Source organism: Lagenorhynchus albirostris, chromosome 11 (assembly GCF_949774975.1).
Source record: "Lagenorhynchus albirostris chromosome 11, mLagAlb1.1, whole genome shotgun sequence".
In the NCBI taxonomy this organism is placed as follows: Eukaryota; Metazoa; Chordata; class Mammalia; order Artiodactyla; family Delphinidae; genus Lagenorhynchus; species Lagenorhynchus albirostris.
Window position 1 is genome coordinate 70,543,371 of NC_083105.1, and position 16,473 is coordinate 70,559,843.

Sequence of the window (16,473 nt, forward strand, 5' to 3'; positions counted from 1 at the left end):
AAAATGCCATTGGTGAATTGATAGGGATTGCATTGAATCCGTAGATTGCTTTGGGTAGTATATTCACTTTCACAATGTTGATTCTTCCAACCCAAGAACACTGTATATCTCTCCATCTGTTGGTATCATCTTTAATTTCTTTCATCAGTGTCTTATAGTTGACTGCATACAGGTCTTTTGTCTCCGTAGGTAGGTTTATTCCTAGTATTTTATTCTTTTTGTTGCAGTGGTAAATGGGAGTGTTTCCTTAATTTCTCTTTCAGATTTTTCATCACTAATGTATAGGAATGCAAGAGATTTCTGTGCATTAATTTTGCGTCCTGCAACTTTACAAAATTTATTGATGAGCTCTAGTAGTTTTCTGGTGGTATTTTTAGGATTCTCTATGTATAGTATCATGTCATCTGCAAACAGTGACAGTTTTACTTCTTCTTTTCCAATTTGTACTCCTTTTATTTCTTTTTCTTCTCTGATTGCCATGGCTAGGACTTCCAAATCTATGTTGAATAATAGTGGTGAGAGTGGACATTCTTGTCTTTTTCCTGATCTTAGAGGAAATGCTTTCAGTTTTTCAACATTGAGAATGATGTTTGCTGTGGGTTTGTCATATAAGACCTTTATTATGTTGAGGTAGGTTCCCTCTATGCCCACTTTCTGGAGAGTTTTTATCATAAATGGGTGTTGAATTGTGTCCAAAGCTTTTTCTGCATCTATTGAGATGATCATATGGTTTTTATTCTTCAATTTTTTAATATGGTGTGTCACATTGATTGATTTGCATATATTGAAGAATCCTTGCATCACTGGGATAAATCCCACTTGATCATGGTGTATGATCCTTTTAATGTGTTGTTGGATTCTGTTTGCTAGTATTTTGTTGAGGATTTTTGCATCTATATTCATCAGTGATATTGGCCTGTAATATTCTTTTTTCTAGTATCTTTGACTGGTATCGGTATCAGGGTGATGATGGCCTCATAGAATGAGTTTGGGAGTGTTCCTTCCTCTGCAGTTTTTTGGAAGAGTTTGAGAAGGATGGGTGTTAGCTCTTTAAATGTTTGATCAAATTCACCTGTGAATTCATCTGGTCCTGGACTTTTGCTTGTTGGAAGATTTTTAATCACAGTTTCAATTTCATTGCTTATGATTTGTCTGTTCATATTTTCTATTTCTTCCTGGTTCAGTCTTGGAAGGTTATACGTTTATAAGAATTTGTCCATTTCTTCCAGGTTGTCCATTTTATTGGCATAGAGCTGCTTGTAGTAGTGTCTTAGGATGCTTTGTATTTCTGCAATGTCTGTTGTAACTTCTCCTTTTTCATTACTAATTTTATTGATTTGAGTCCTCTCCCTCTTTTTCTTGATGAGTCTGGCTAATGGTTTATCAATTTTGTTTATTTTCTCAAAGAACAAGCTTTTAGTTTTATTGATCTTTGCTATTGTTTTCTTTGTTTCTATTTCATTTATTTCTTCTCCGATCTTTACGCTTTCTTTCCTTCTGCTATCTTTGGGTTTTGCTTGTTCTTATTTCTCTAGTTCCTTTAGGTGTAACGTTAGACTGTTTATTTGAGATTTTTCTTGTTTCTGGAGGTAGGCTTGTATAGCTATAAACTTCCCTCTTAGAACGCTTTTGCTGCATCCCATAGATTTTTGATAGTCGTGTTTTCATTGTCATGTGTCTAGCTATTTTTTGATTTCCTCTTTGATTTCTTCAGTGATCTCTTGGTTATTTAGTAACGTACTGTTTGGCCTCCATGTGTTTGTGTTTTTTATGTTTTTTTCCCCTGTAATTGATTTGTAATCTCATAGAGTTGTGGTCAGAAAAGATGTTTGATATGATTTCAATTTTCTTAAATTTACTGAAGCTTCATTTGTGACCCAAGATGTGATCTATCCTGGAGAATGTTCTGTGCACAGATGAGAAGAAAGTGTAATCTGCTGTTTTTGGATGGAATGTCCTATAAATATCAATTTAATCTATCTGGTCTATTGTTTCATTTAAAGCTTCTGTTTCCTTATTTATTTTCATTTTGGATGATCTGTCCATTGGTGTAAGTGAGGTGTTAATATCCCCCACTATTATTGTGGTACTTTCAATTTCCTCTTTTATAGCTGTTAGCAGTTGCCTTATGTATTGAGGTGCTCCTATGTTGGGTGCATATATATTTATAATTGTTATATCTTCTTCTTGGATTGATCCCTTGATCATTATGTAGAGTCCTTCCTTGTCTCTTGTAACATTCTTTATTTTAAAGTCTATTTTATCTGATATGAGATTTGCTACTCCAGCTTTCTTTTGATTTCCATTTGCATGGACTATCTTTTTCCATCCCTTCACTTTCAGTCTGTATGTGTTCCTAGGTCTGAAGTGGGTCTCTTGTAGACAACATATATATGGGTCCTGTTTTTGTATCCATTAAGCAAGCCTGTGTCCTTTGGTTGGAGCATTTAATCCATTCACATTTAAGGTAATTATCGATATGTATGTTCCTATTACCATTTTCTTAATAGTTCTGGGTTTGGTTTTGTAGATTCTTTTCTTCTCTTGTGTTTCCCACTTAGAGAAGTTTCTTTAGCTTTTGTTGTAGAGCTGGTTTGGTGCATCCTGTGTGGGACTTGCTGTGCTTCCTGGACCTGGGTGGCTATTTCCTTTCCCATGTTAGGGAAGTTTTTGACTATAATCTCTTCAAATATTTTCTTGGGTCCTTTCTCTCTCTCTTCTCCTTCTGAGACCCCTATAATGCAATGTTGTTGTGTTTAATGTTGTCCCAGAGGTCTCTTAGGCTGTCTTCATTTCTTTTCAATCTTTTTTCTTTAGTCTGTTCTGCAGCAGTGAATTCCACCATTCTGTCTTCCAGGTCATTTATCCGTTCTTCTGCCTCAGTTATTCTGCTATTGATTCCTTCTAGTATAATTTTCATTTCAGTTATTTCATTGTTCATCTCTGTTTGTTTGTTCTTTAATTCTTCTAGGTCTTTGTTAAACATTTCTTGCATCTTCTCGATCTTTGCCTCCATTCTTTTTCCGAGGTCCTGGATCATCTTCACTATCATTATTCTGAATTATTTTTCTGGAAGGTTGCCTATCTCCACTTCATTTAGTTGTTTTTCTGGGGTTTTGTCATGTTCCTTCATCTGGTACATAGCCCTCTCTGCCTTTTCATCTTGTCTATCTTTTTGTGAATGTGGTTTTTGTTTCACAGGCTGCAGGATTGTAGTTCTTTTTGCTTCTGCTATCTGCCCTCTGTAGTGCTATTTCTAATATCATGTTTTAAATAGCTGTGATCTTTTTTAATGATCATCACTAACAAGTTAAATCATTTTGCCTAAAGGTTGTATCATGGTGTTCCCATTCCTGAAGAAAACTCCTTTTTAATACTTTCTTACATTACTCTGGTTACTTTGGCTTCCATATAATGACTGGTAAGTTGACTATTTTGGGTGGGTAAAGCTTTGGCTAATTTTTAATTGATAGTTTTAGCTTGAGTAAACTAAGGGTTAAATCTCCATAGGTAAGGTCATGTATCTTTACTTGACTCAGAAATAATTCCTTGTGAGAGCAAGGCCAAACCTAGCACAACATCCTTATTGCTCTGGGCTGACACCATCATTTTAAATTGACTGTCTGATTATATTTCTTCTCATGGCTCCACATTTTCTTCTGGATAAAGACTATAATTTTTAAGATGGCTTTTATCACTACCCATGACCTACCCTTCCTTTTGGCTTGAATATATCCTAATTATTTGTCAAGTCTCAGCTTATACAATGCTTCCTCTAGAAAACTGCCCCAGACCCGCTCTAAATCAGATTACATGCCCTAATGTTTATCCATGAATCATAAACTTCCCCTAGTTTTTATAAGCTAGCACTTGTCACACCATATTGTAATATTCTTCTTACTTTCTGTACCTTTCTGCCCCACTAACCTCTAAGCCCTATGAGGACAGACACCATGTTTGTTTTGTTCATTCTTGTATTCTTAACATTTAATATGGAAATAGGAACACCATAAATACTTGTTGAGAGACTGAATGAATAAATCTCAGGACTACAATATCAATGGCTGGTGTTTTTAACTCTTCTTACATGAGCCTGCAATACAGAAATAATGCTTGGTTTTCTTGTTCACTTTAACTCCTTCTCACTCCCAAATGTCTCTAAATGCCAACAGTATGAATAGGCATGGATAGAAGCCCTTTCAGGATATTTATGTTTTAAAAACAGAGTGCTTTTAAACTTAGACAAATCTCTGATTGATGGATTTAGACAGTGTAACAAAGGATAATTTAAAAAGAATCAGACAATGTCCAAAGGTTAAGGAGAAGGCAGTTGAGTGATCCATTGGGTGGGGAGTCTTCTCAGACTATTTAATTTTGACCCAAAGTTATATTTATTCTTTGTCTAGGGGTTGTGTCTGTCCAATGCTGCATCCTTTTCCTCCTGACATGTACTCTTTGCTATCATGGTACCACTAGCCTGTTGTAACCATGAAAGTCATTCACAGAAAGATTCAAGAGATATTTTGTTTCTTGTGGTCTTTCAGATCACTTTCCAGATAGGGAAATTTGTGGTAAGGTCGTGGATATTATTAATTGTCTTGCCATGTGTATTTGTTTTCTAAGGCTGTTGTAACAAAGCACCACAAACTGAGTGGCTTAAACAACAGTGATTTATTATCTCATCGGATAGAAGTATGAGATCAAGGTGTTTGGCAGGGTTGGTTCCTTCTGAGGGCTGTGACAGCAAATCTGTTCCATGCTTCTCCTCATGTTTCTGGTGGTTTGCTGGCTGTCTTTGGCTTTCCTTGGCTTCTAGAAGCATCATCCCAATCTTTGCCTTCATCTTCATATGGTATTCTCCCTATGTGTGAGTCTCTCTCCAACTTTTCCCTTTTAATAAGAACACCGGTCATATTGGATTAGGGTCCACCTTAATAACCTCATTTTTAACTTAGTAACCTCTGTAAAGACCACATCTTCAAATACACTCACATTCTGAGGTACTGGGAACTAGAACTTCAACGTATGAATTTGGTGGGGATGCAACCCATAACACTGTGTACATTTTCTCTTTACTCTGTCCTAACGATAGAGCAATCATATCTACTCCTATGAATCTCTCCCATGCAGACCACTAATCTGATTAATCTACAGACAGTCCCATGCTCTGGGCCACGGTGGGTTTAAGCCTACCAGTTCGGCATTATATGGCCACAGATTGCTTTATTTACGGCTATGTGGCCTAATGAGATGTCAAGAGATTTACCGACATTGTAGGAAAGAAGTTTCTTAGCTCTCAAGAAAGAGCCACAAGAAGAGTTGAAAGGCCAGCTTTGTTTGTAAAGGGGCAGACAGTGCCTACTTCAGGCTTTGTGGACCATGCAGTATCTGTTGCAACTATTCAACTCTGCCCTCACAGTGAGAAGGCAGCCATAGACACTTTGTAAATGGATGAGAGTACATTCCTTTATACAAACATGTGACAGGCTGGATTTAGCTCATGGGGCATAGTTTGTCAACCCCTGACATAAGATGTGAGAAGATGTTCTTTCTTCCATTCTGAGGATGAAGCTGACACTCAGTGGACAGGGATGAAGAAAACAGAAAATAGGCTGTGGCTCCACTCAAACCATGCCTAGTTATAACTCTAACTTTGGACTTTTTCAGTTACTTTAGTCAGTAAGTGCTCTTTATTACTCAAGTTGGTTTGTGATGGATTTTCTTATGTTTACAAACCAAAGAACTCTAACTGATAAAGGAATTCATCAAGTCCAAAATAATATGAAAACTTAAGGGCAAACATAAAAGCATAAGCTTGCCTCCTGGGCTGACAGACTCTTCCTAAAATGAGAATGTTTAGGCTGAGCCTGAGATAAGTGAAATATGCATAGAGTCACAAGAGATTCTTACTCTGGAAAAAAAAAATATGTGGCAATTTATGAATCATTTGTGTAATCATTTGCATCCAGCTTCTTGAAATAAGCAGAAGAAGAAAACATCCATAAAACAAGTTGGATTCCCAGTTCTTCTACATAAATACATACCTCAGTGTGCATAGGCCAGTGCCCCAAATAGATTCTCAACATATACTTGGTGATTATTGATTTCTCACTTCGAAATCTCCTTTGTTTTTTTGAAATGAGGTTAAAATATTTTTGCTATCTATGTATGATAAAAAAAGATATTCAATTTTCTTTTACTGGATATAAAGAAAGTAAAGCAAACATCCTCACCAAGATAAATCATAGGTCAGAGAGAATATTTTTGCTTTTTAAGATTATTGCCAGCATATAGCAGAATTTTAGGGGTATAAAAGAAAAATATGAGCAAAATGGCCAATTTGATGTTTGAAAGACAAAGGAACTTACAGGGAACATAAAAAATAATGATTTTTATTTTGCATACTCTTATGGTGCTATACAGTCTAAAAGGTGTGGTGAGGACAATTAGATGAAATCTTCCTTGAGGTGTAAAGAGAAATGCAGGTTTAAGTCTCCTGGACAGACATATTCTCAGCACTCAAAATGAAGAAAAGCATTTAGTTATAAATTACTCAAAGCACATACATCATACAAAGAGGTATCACTCCTGACAACAAAGGAAAGCAGCTCACAAATGAATGAAGCCGAATTGTAGCAGTTTTTCCTTTAGGCTTCATAAAATCAGTGCAGAAGGGCTTTGATTTCATAAGGATGTCAGTGATCCTGAAAAAAACTGACTTTAGGAAATGATTGTACTGCAAAGATCAAACAGAAGGTTCCATAGGTTTTCAGGAAGAAATAGTTGGTAAGTTACTGGTAAACTGCCATTTTTAGGGAGGAAGCTGCTTGCCAATGTCAGGGTCTGGCCACCAAGGTGGCCTCACCATCCCCTTCATATTATGACCTTTGCATGGCTTTTTTTCCAAGGAGCTGCACAGGAGCAGCGTCCTCTAATGATGCATTAACAGGAAGTTTTGGAGAAACTTGCTGTGCACATGAGCATCACAAGACATGGCTTTGCAACTGTGGTTTATAAGAGTGAGCAGAATTATTAATTGAAGAAATTAAACATGCTGTAAGAGAAAGAGTACTCATGCTTGAAGGATCCAGGCTTTAGCGCTAGTGTTTGCTGGAAGTAAGCCACTGATGAAAATGTTTCAGTGGTGTACTTGTTGGGCACTGTTTCTCTCCATTTCCCTACTTTCTTGCCAAAGAAAAACACCTGAATGTTGCTAACTCTCATTCAGAAGATAAAGGGAAAGGGTCCAAGTGCCTGATTTGTATTTTGCACATGTATTGATTGCTGGGCTGCTGAGAGCATCTGTTCTATCGGAAAGTGTGAGTAGAGTCCTCCTAGAAATTGTGAATTGGGCTAGCTTAGGAAATTCTGTAACTACTCTGAAAAATCAGGGTGCCCATAATGCACTTGTAAAATAATGATTTTTCTCATTATCCTTCCCAGTTCCCCTTCCCTCTCTACTTCCCATTGTTTTGCTCTCCTCCCCCACCTCCTCTTCTTTTCTTCCTAAAACAGCAGTGCTGCTGAATACTAATGAGGAGATTCTTGGCCCTACCCCATTCATTTATTGTCAGGCAATTAATTCAACTTTCTGACATCTAGCCAGAATGTTATGCAGGTAATTTGTGGGTCTGCTTAATTTCTCAGGACCCTGTGGTTATCAGCCAGCAAAGCTCATTGTGAAGATGAGCTAATTCAGCTGGTAGGCAACTTTGATTTCCACTGGTAATACCATCCCATCATTAAAGCCACTGAGTCCTTGAGCTTGGCAAGCTTCCCCTGTTGCATACTTCACTTTCTGATTACAAATGGTTTGCAGCTTCTACATGTTTGCCTCAAGAGCTCATTTTCTCCCCTGAAGGACACTGGGCCTGATGGCATCATTAACAGTTTTTCAACATAAAATTTCACAGGGTTGTGATAGCCCTTCCTGGCTTTCCGATGTTGTGTATTTGTGAGCAAGGCAAACCAGTGCATTCACTCATCTGCCCTGAAAGCATGTGGAATGCAGCATAATAGGTTCTTGGGGAGGTTGAAGGAAGGCAGAAATATAAAAGGGAAAAGACATGATTCAAGCTCTCAGGAATTTGCTGTGAGCTCCTTGAAACAGTGACCTATCCTGCTCGTTGCTAGGCATATAATAGGTGCTCATTAAATCTGTGTTACTTTCTCTTGTGAATGAATGAATAAGATTGTGAGGTGGGAGAAAATAAAACATATACATGTGAAATATCTTAGAAAGTAATTGTGGAACAATGTGTGATTTGTGGCAAGAATATATATCTTTAAAACTTTTGCTGAGGGCAATTAAATGGTAGTGTGGGGTAGTCAGGAACTCTTCTTAAAGAATTTGGCAAAGATCAGCCGGGAAGAAAAGAATCTTTCAGGCGAAGAAATAATTTGAGAAGATAGTCGAGGATCAAGTGAAGTAAAACTTGAAGGACTTTATAAAGAGTTTAGAAGTTAAAAGAACAGGGCTTGGAGACTAGGTTTAAATCCCATTTTAGCCTTGATTGATGTCTGATCTTAGGAAACTTAATTACTCCTTTGGGCCTCAGTTTTCTCATTTGTAAAATGGGGATAAATCTACATCATAGAATTGCTGTCAGGATTAAATAGAAATAATAAGAGATAATTTAGCATGGGGTATAAAATGTAATAAAAATAAAGAGTAAATACTAGGTTTATTAGTATTAGTTTGGAATGAATGGAGATTTCTAAGTCATGAAGATGAAAACGGTATGTAGGATAGTCAATAATTTTGAGGCATTGGAAACAGATATGATAAAAAATGGGAAACCACTGAAGATTTCTTATCAGAGGAAAGAAAATGATATTTAAAGATGATATTACAAAAAGACAAACTCCTTGCTATAGGCAGGCAAACTAGCTAGTAGGACATAGTGATTGATTTGTGAGAAGGGGAAAGCACGGTAGCTAAAAAAATGAGAAAGAGAAAGTGAATATGAAAGATATTACATAGGAAAATTTGTCAGAACTTGGTAGTTGATTAGAAATGCAATACTGCAGAATGTAAGAAGTTAAGTCAAGGATAGGGAGATAATGATAATCAAGGATCAGAAGAAAGGTGATTCCACCGATTATGATGGATTAATTACTAAAGAGTTTTTATTTAGGGGCAAAATAAGACAAGTGGAAATATCAGATAAGGTGAAATTCAGTTACTCTAGATCTTTATGGATTTATTTTCTTTTTAATTTGCACACCACACAGTTCACACTTCTTGGTATACAGTGCTATAAGTTTTGACAAGTGCACAGATCATGTAAATATCACCACCTCAGTCTCACGCCCCACAAATTCCCTCATCCTGCCTCTATGCATTTGACACCTCTACCCAGTCCTAATCTTTGGAAACTACTGATTGGTTCTGTGCCCATACAATTGTGACTTTTCAAAATGGCAACATACAGTAGGTCACGTTTTGAGCTTGTCTTTTTCCATCATGCATGAAGCATTTGAAATTCATCCATCTTGTTGTAACATCAGTTCATTCCTTAATATTACTGAATAATTTGCTTATCTATTCATGAGTTGAAGGATTTTGAGATTGTTTCCAGCTTCAAATTATTGTAAATGAGGCTATTTTAAACATTTGCATACAGGTTTTACTATATGACCATATATTTTCTCCTGGGTAAATATCTAGGAGTGGAATTTCTGGGTCATACGGTAAGTTAATGTTTAACTTTATAAGAAACCATCAAACCGCAAAATGGTTACCTCATTTTGCATTTCCTCAAGCAATGTATGAGAGTTCCAATTGCTTTGCAACCTTGGCAGCATTTGGAATTGTCTGTTTTCGTTAGTCATTCAAATAGGTATGTGGTAGTATCTATTTAACAGTTGTTTTAGTTTATATTTTTCTAGCGATGATCTATGTTGAACATCTTTTCATGAGCTTAATTATCATCCTTATATCTTCTTTGGTAAAGTGTCTGTTTAAATCATTTCCAATTTTTTATGAGGTTGTTTTCTTAATGTTGAGTTTTGAGAGTTCTTTATATAATCTGCTAATAAATCATTTGTCAGATATGTGAATTGCTAAGCCAGTATGTGGCTTGTCTTTTCATTCTCTCAACAGTGTCTTTCTCAGACCCAGAGTTTTAAATTTTGATGATGACCAGTTTACCAATTTTTTTCTTTTGTGGATCATGATTTTAGAGTCATATCTAAAAACTCTTTGCATTTTTGTCAAATGTTTTTATTGTATATATTGAGATGATCATGTGGCTTTTCTTCTTTAAACTGTTAATATCCTGAATTTCATTGATTTTCGAATGTGGAACCAAGCTTGCATTCCCAGCATAAACCCTACTTTGGTGTCACATGTTATCCTTTTTACATATTGGTGGATTCAATTTTGATAGCATTTTGTTAAAGATTTTTGCTTATTTTCATGAGGAATATTGATCGGTAATATTCTTTTCTTGTAATGTTTTTGTCTTTTTTTTTTATCAAGGTAATGCTGGCCTCACAAGATTGTAAGTATTCCCTTCTATTTTCTGTGAAAGATTGTGTAAAATTTATATTAATTCTTGTTTAAATGTTCAGTAAAATTTTCCAGTAAATTCATCTGGGCATGGAGTTTTCTTTGTTGTACAGCTTTTAACTACAAAATCAATTGCTTTAATAGATTTAGGACTAGTCAAGTTACCTATTTCTTCTTCAGTGAGTTTTGATAGTTTGCATCATTCAAATGGTTCATCCACTTTAAGCTGTTGAATTTATGGACATAGAGTTATTCATAATATTCCCCGATTATCCTTTTCTACTGTTATAAAAACATATCCTCTTTAATTCCTGTTATTGGTTATTTATGTATTCTCTTTTTCTTGGCCACTTCAGGTAGGGATTAATAAATTTTATTGCTCTTTTCAAAGAAACACTTTTTTTGGTTTAATTTATTTCTTTATTGTTTTTCTGTTTTTAGGGTTTTTTTCCCCCTTTTACCTTTCTTATTTCCTTTCTCCTGCTGACATTGGGTTGGATTTGCTCTTCTTTTTCTGGTTTATTAATATGTAAGTTTAGGTTATTGATTTGGGACCTTTCTCTCTCTCTTTTCAATATAAGCCTTTCATGCTACATGTAAATACAGCAGAGACTATCTGAGTTTTCAGTAGTGTCTAGTTAAAACTAAACATTTGGATATGGATTTCATTTAATTTGAATGGAGTTTCTTTCAGTCAACGGGAAACAATGCTTCCCTGGGTTTCAAATACACACAAAGCAGCAAAGAGTCATGTAAATGCTGCTACTAAATTTATTCAAGTGCTTCTTGAATACAAAAATAAAATGACCATTATGGAAAGAGACAAGTGAAATGAATCCTAGCCACCTTTGTTCTGTCCGCTAGTCACGGAAGCAGGTACTTAAGGACATTCTCAGGATCAACTGAATCTTCAGGTTGAAAAACTTAAAAGTGCAATGTATGAAACTCATAAAAAATGATACATTTCACCCAGACTCTAGAATCAACAAGAATTTAATAAAGTTAATCAAATAATTGTAGTTCAATTGCACATAAATTTGAATTGTTTTCCCATTAAAGAATGCCTGTCTGTAAATTATTGCAGGGAAGGCCATTTTCGAGTTAATGTTTCAACCATTAGAAAATACAAAGGGCATTTTCCTTAATTAGACACAGCTCTCTTTCCTTCTAGTTTATCATTACCTTTGTTAGGTGGAATCAGATTAGTACTCAAATTTATTGACATGTGTGATTCAATGACACTATTTGTTTAGAGTTCATCATATACCTGGTGGAATAAACTCATTAATTATAAATGAATTGTTATGTAGTCATCATCTAAAATGAGTCAGTGCTGTTCTCCAGAGTCATTATAATGAATGTGAACACAGCTGGAATAAATATCTCTGTGAAGGTTACAGGCTTTATTCTGAAATATTTAAGGCTCCAGTTTCTTCTTATTTTTTGAAGACCTCTTGTTCAGGAAAAATGACTTGACCTCCCTTTGAGGAAGATTGTTACATGCATTTACTTTCTATTTTATCAAAGCTATGTATATTCCATTGTGGCACCTTAGGAACTATGGGAATGTGGAAAAGCCAGGATTACCCTGGCTGTTTTTGTTTGGTCAGTTTTCTGTACTCAAGAGGATCTGGCTAAGAATGACCTTTGTGGTTTCTGATGGCTGCTAAGTGATATTGTTGTGATACAAGATTCTCCTATCTTCAATCCTCTCCCTGATTTCTGTTTCCTTAAAAATGGGGAATCATATGCCGCATGAAAGAGTCAGCCTTGTCGTTTTGGTTTTGAGATTTACAATCCAGCTTGGAATTTGGTGCTACAATTCTTTCTAGTGTCTAACGGTAAAAGTGGGTAGAACCTGAAAATGTAACCATGGGTGGAGAGATTCACCAGAATAGTGTTACAAAACACTGCTTTAGAATTATGCAAATGCATACAGTATTCTAGAACCTTGCTTTTAATCAATAGTCACCAATATGTCATTATGACATGCATGTTATATACCAATTAATGTTCAAAATCGGAGAAGACAATCAATAATCAAAGGAATTATATTTCATCAGTGCACAAAACTATTCCATTTTTCTAGGATGTGATAGCAGATTAGCCCATTTCACAGTTAACACCACCATGGGAATGTCAGGAGAGAGTCCAGAGTGAAACAAATTGACTTAGAATTACTGTGTTATATGTTATATAACTCAACCATGCAGATTAAGCTCCTGGGTGTGAGAGTGATGAAATGATGTGTCTTGAAGGAATTCCTGAGATGCAAAATCACTTTTCATCACCGCCCCCTTCTCTACCTTTCAGACTATCTGACAAATTTGCCAGGACATTTTTTTAGAATACAGTGATAGTCAGATACATTGAGTATGATGGGCATATGGTCACAGTGTGAAGCTTCTTTTAGGAAATGTTTTTCTTCATCTTATGAAAAAACATGGATATTGTATCAAGCAAGTGAATGGTTTCTGCTTTTTGAATCCTTGTTAATAAATATTAAATATTATTTATTCAAGTGGAAATACTTCATTAGGTACAAAAAAATTAAACATTGAACCGACAAGAAATTAAATGTAAATACTTATGTTGTTAATGAAAAAGGATCAGGAAAAGGAGGGAGGCAAGGAATATATTCTGTAAATAATATTTTCGTTTATAAAACTACCACTATGTATTGTTACATGTATTCACTCTCACTGGTGCCTTTATTCTCTGTCCTTCCCTCTTTCCTCACTCTCTCCTTTCTAGTTTTCCCCTTCCTCACAAGCTCCATTGCCTGGCCTGCTTCCTGTTGTCAAATACAGTTGCAGATTAATGCCTCTGTCCTCTCCTGAGACTTTCTGCGATGCTCTTGTCTTCCCTGCAGGGGTGAAAACTACACCAGTTATCACTCTAAATATTCATGTATTTGATAAGACATGGTCTTAGTGAGCTGAGTATGGAGTCTATTGCCTAAAAAATCAAAACAAAAAATAAGAGAAACTCTTCACAGTTATAGATGGGTGGTTGATGCACATAGGAGAGAACAATTTATTGCTCCTCATTCATTCATTGAATAAATGTGTGTTTTAGTATCACTCTGTGCTTAACAGATGAAGGTACTGGGGATATAAAGAAGAATAAGATTCTACGGGAGATTAAATGAGTTTTACATATGATTTTTCTTTGAGAAATCAGGAGAAACTTAAAAACAAACAAATTGAAAGTGGAATGAAGGAATAACCTGAAGTTAAGTAAGTGTGGTTTTCAAAATGAAATGTCTGTTATAGTCTCCCCTCAACATTCCTTCCGGAAGCGTGGGGGAGGAGTGTGGAGTACGGACCAAGCCCTCAGACTCCCGAGTCACTGCAGTGTCTGTACCCTAGCTTGTCATTTACTATCTGAGAGATAGTATGATTTCTGAGGGGAGTGATTTTCTCTGTTTCACTCACTGATGTAGCCTAAGTGACTGAAACAGTAGGTGTTCGGTAAACGTGCAAAGAGTATTTGAAGAAAGAACTGAATTTGGGTTGTAGCTTCACCCCTCTTCCTCGGTGTCTTCATCTGTAGAAGAAGTTTCTCCCTAATAGAGTTTGAGCCTTAGTTGAGGATGGAAAGCTTAGAAGAGTGTCTGGCACAGAGTAAGTGCTCAATAACTGTTAGCTCTGTAGCTCTTCAGCAACTGTTCATCATGCATGTACTTCCTGCCAGGCACCATGTTGGACAGTGAGTACATGAAAGTGAAACAAACAAGCATACACAGTCCTTGCCTTCCAGGGGGAGCAAGGGGCACAGACAGCAAACACACACACACACACATGTCTAATGACAAATTGTGATGAGTGCCAGGAAAGGAAAGAACATGAGAGGTAATAGGGAGGACAACCTAACTTGGATAATGGGTCAAGCAAGATGTCCTTGAAGAATAATATTTAAATTGGTACCTGATGGTTGAGAAGAAATTAATCCAGAGTAGGTGAGAGGCATGCTCCATAGACAAAAGGAATAGGGATGTAGGGGTGCAGGCCCCAAAGCAGTAATGTGATCGATGCTTTCAAGAAGAAACGGCACTATGTGCCTGGACTGCACATAGCCAGACTTTTATACGAGAAAGAGAGAGACTCCTTTATTGTTAAGGCCACTGCTGTTTTTGTTTTGTTGTTGTTATTAGCTGCCAAACTTAATCATAATTACTCTAAATGCCCTTCTCCCCCACCCCACCAGATTTTTTAGCATCTCTAAAATCTGAATGCTTCTTACAACTAATGACATCTTATAATAATTATAGTGTTCTTGCCTTGCTTAGTGGAACATATAATTATGTAACCTATTTTAATTGATGGCATTTATATTTGATGAAATAAGGTGACATATTGTAACATAATACCAAACATTGTAAAATATACACAAAGATAAAAATAAATTTTTATGTAAAGAAAGTAAATATTTAAATATGTTAATTAAAAATTTATTAGTGGCATAAAACTTCTTAGCTCTCATAATATATTTAGAACAATGTGGTTGAATATGCTTCATTATTTAAAAAAATTTTGTTTATTTAAGTACTAAATTCAGTTTATTTAAGTATTTGGTATTATGTCATAATTGAGAAAGATATTTCACGAGGATATGTACATCTAAACTAAAGAAGTTTAGTAAAGATGAGCTACACTTACTAAATCACAATATTCATTATTTAATCCCAACCAACAGTAAAGCCAACATTTTTGCTTAAAGCCAGCTCATAAATTTTCATCTTTCCTTATGTCAATCAGTTGTTTTTGCAAACTAAATAGAAGATGCTGAATTTTTACATTGGTTGAAACTCAGTGTAATTCATTCTATTTAGAAGACTTTTTTAAAGTTAGAAATTTGTTTGCAAGAGTTTCAAATATGCATATATGCAAATTTTTATAGAAGACACACTTACATTATTATTGTCAACAAAAACACAATCCATATTTCCTGACATCCATTTTTGACATGCGAACTTCATGACATAAGTCTCTTTGAAGAACAGTTATATTTTTCATTTGTTGGCTGCCTTCTTGTCAGAGTTGGTAAGATTGTCATAATTTTCCCCTTGTGATGTGGCTAAGAGCTTTCATCAGATGCTAAGGGGAGGATTAGCTCTACTATTTTCTTTTTCATTTTTGCTGCATTTTTAATCCTCTATCCGACGTGAGTGTATGTGTGTGTACTGGTATGTGCACATGTGTACCTGCACAGTTCTTACTCAGGAATCACTTAGAACCACTTGTTCACTTTGTGAATGTTATTTTAATTAAAATGATGTAATTAATACAAGTGTTTTCTTAGGTAAAGCATGCCTATATTTCAATACCCAGTGTATGAACACGGACAATAAAATTGTGGTTTTCCCTGTGACATACCTGAATTGAAACCTGAGTAACAGACCTGGTGAGGGTATGGTGGTCTGTCTGAATATTAAATATCAGTAAAGTCAAATTCCTTTCTTGTTTTTAGATAAAAATTAAATATTAATGAGTTCTAAAGTTTACTTCCCACATCCTAGTGGATTGATTACCTAGTGCACCGCTGGGGGTCAAGACACTCTGGAAACCCTGGTTTATAAGAGAAGTTCCTTAGCTTTGAATTCATAGTATTCCTCAAAGTGCTTCCCACTCACATCTCCACATTTATTCTTCATTGTTCTCTTTCACAAATCTCCAGAATTCTCTAATTTATCTTCTTCTTCCAGGATACAGTGAAGATAGTGTTGTGCTTCTCCAACTTTAAAGTGTATACAAATCACTTGGGGATCTGGTTACAGCGCAGATTCTGAATCAATAGGTCTGGGGTGGGGCCTGAGATTCCGAATCTCTAATAAACTCCCAGGTGATATTGCTGCTGCTGGTCCATGGATGACTTTGAGTAAAAAGGAAATAGAGGTGAAAACACTGTCAGAGGGCTTCCCTGGTGGCGCAGTGGCTGAGAGTCCGCCTGCTGATGCA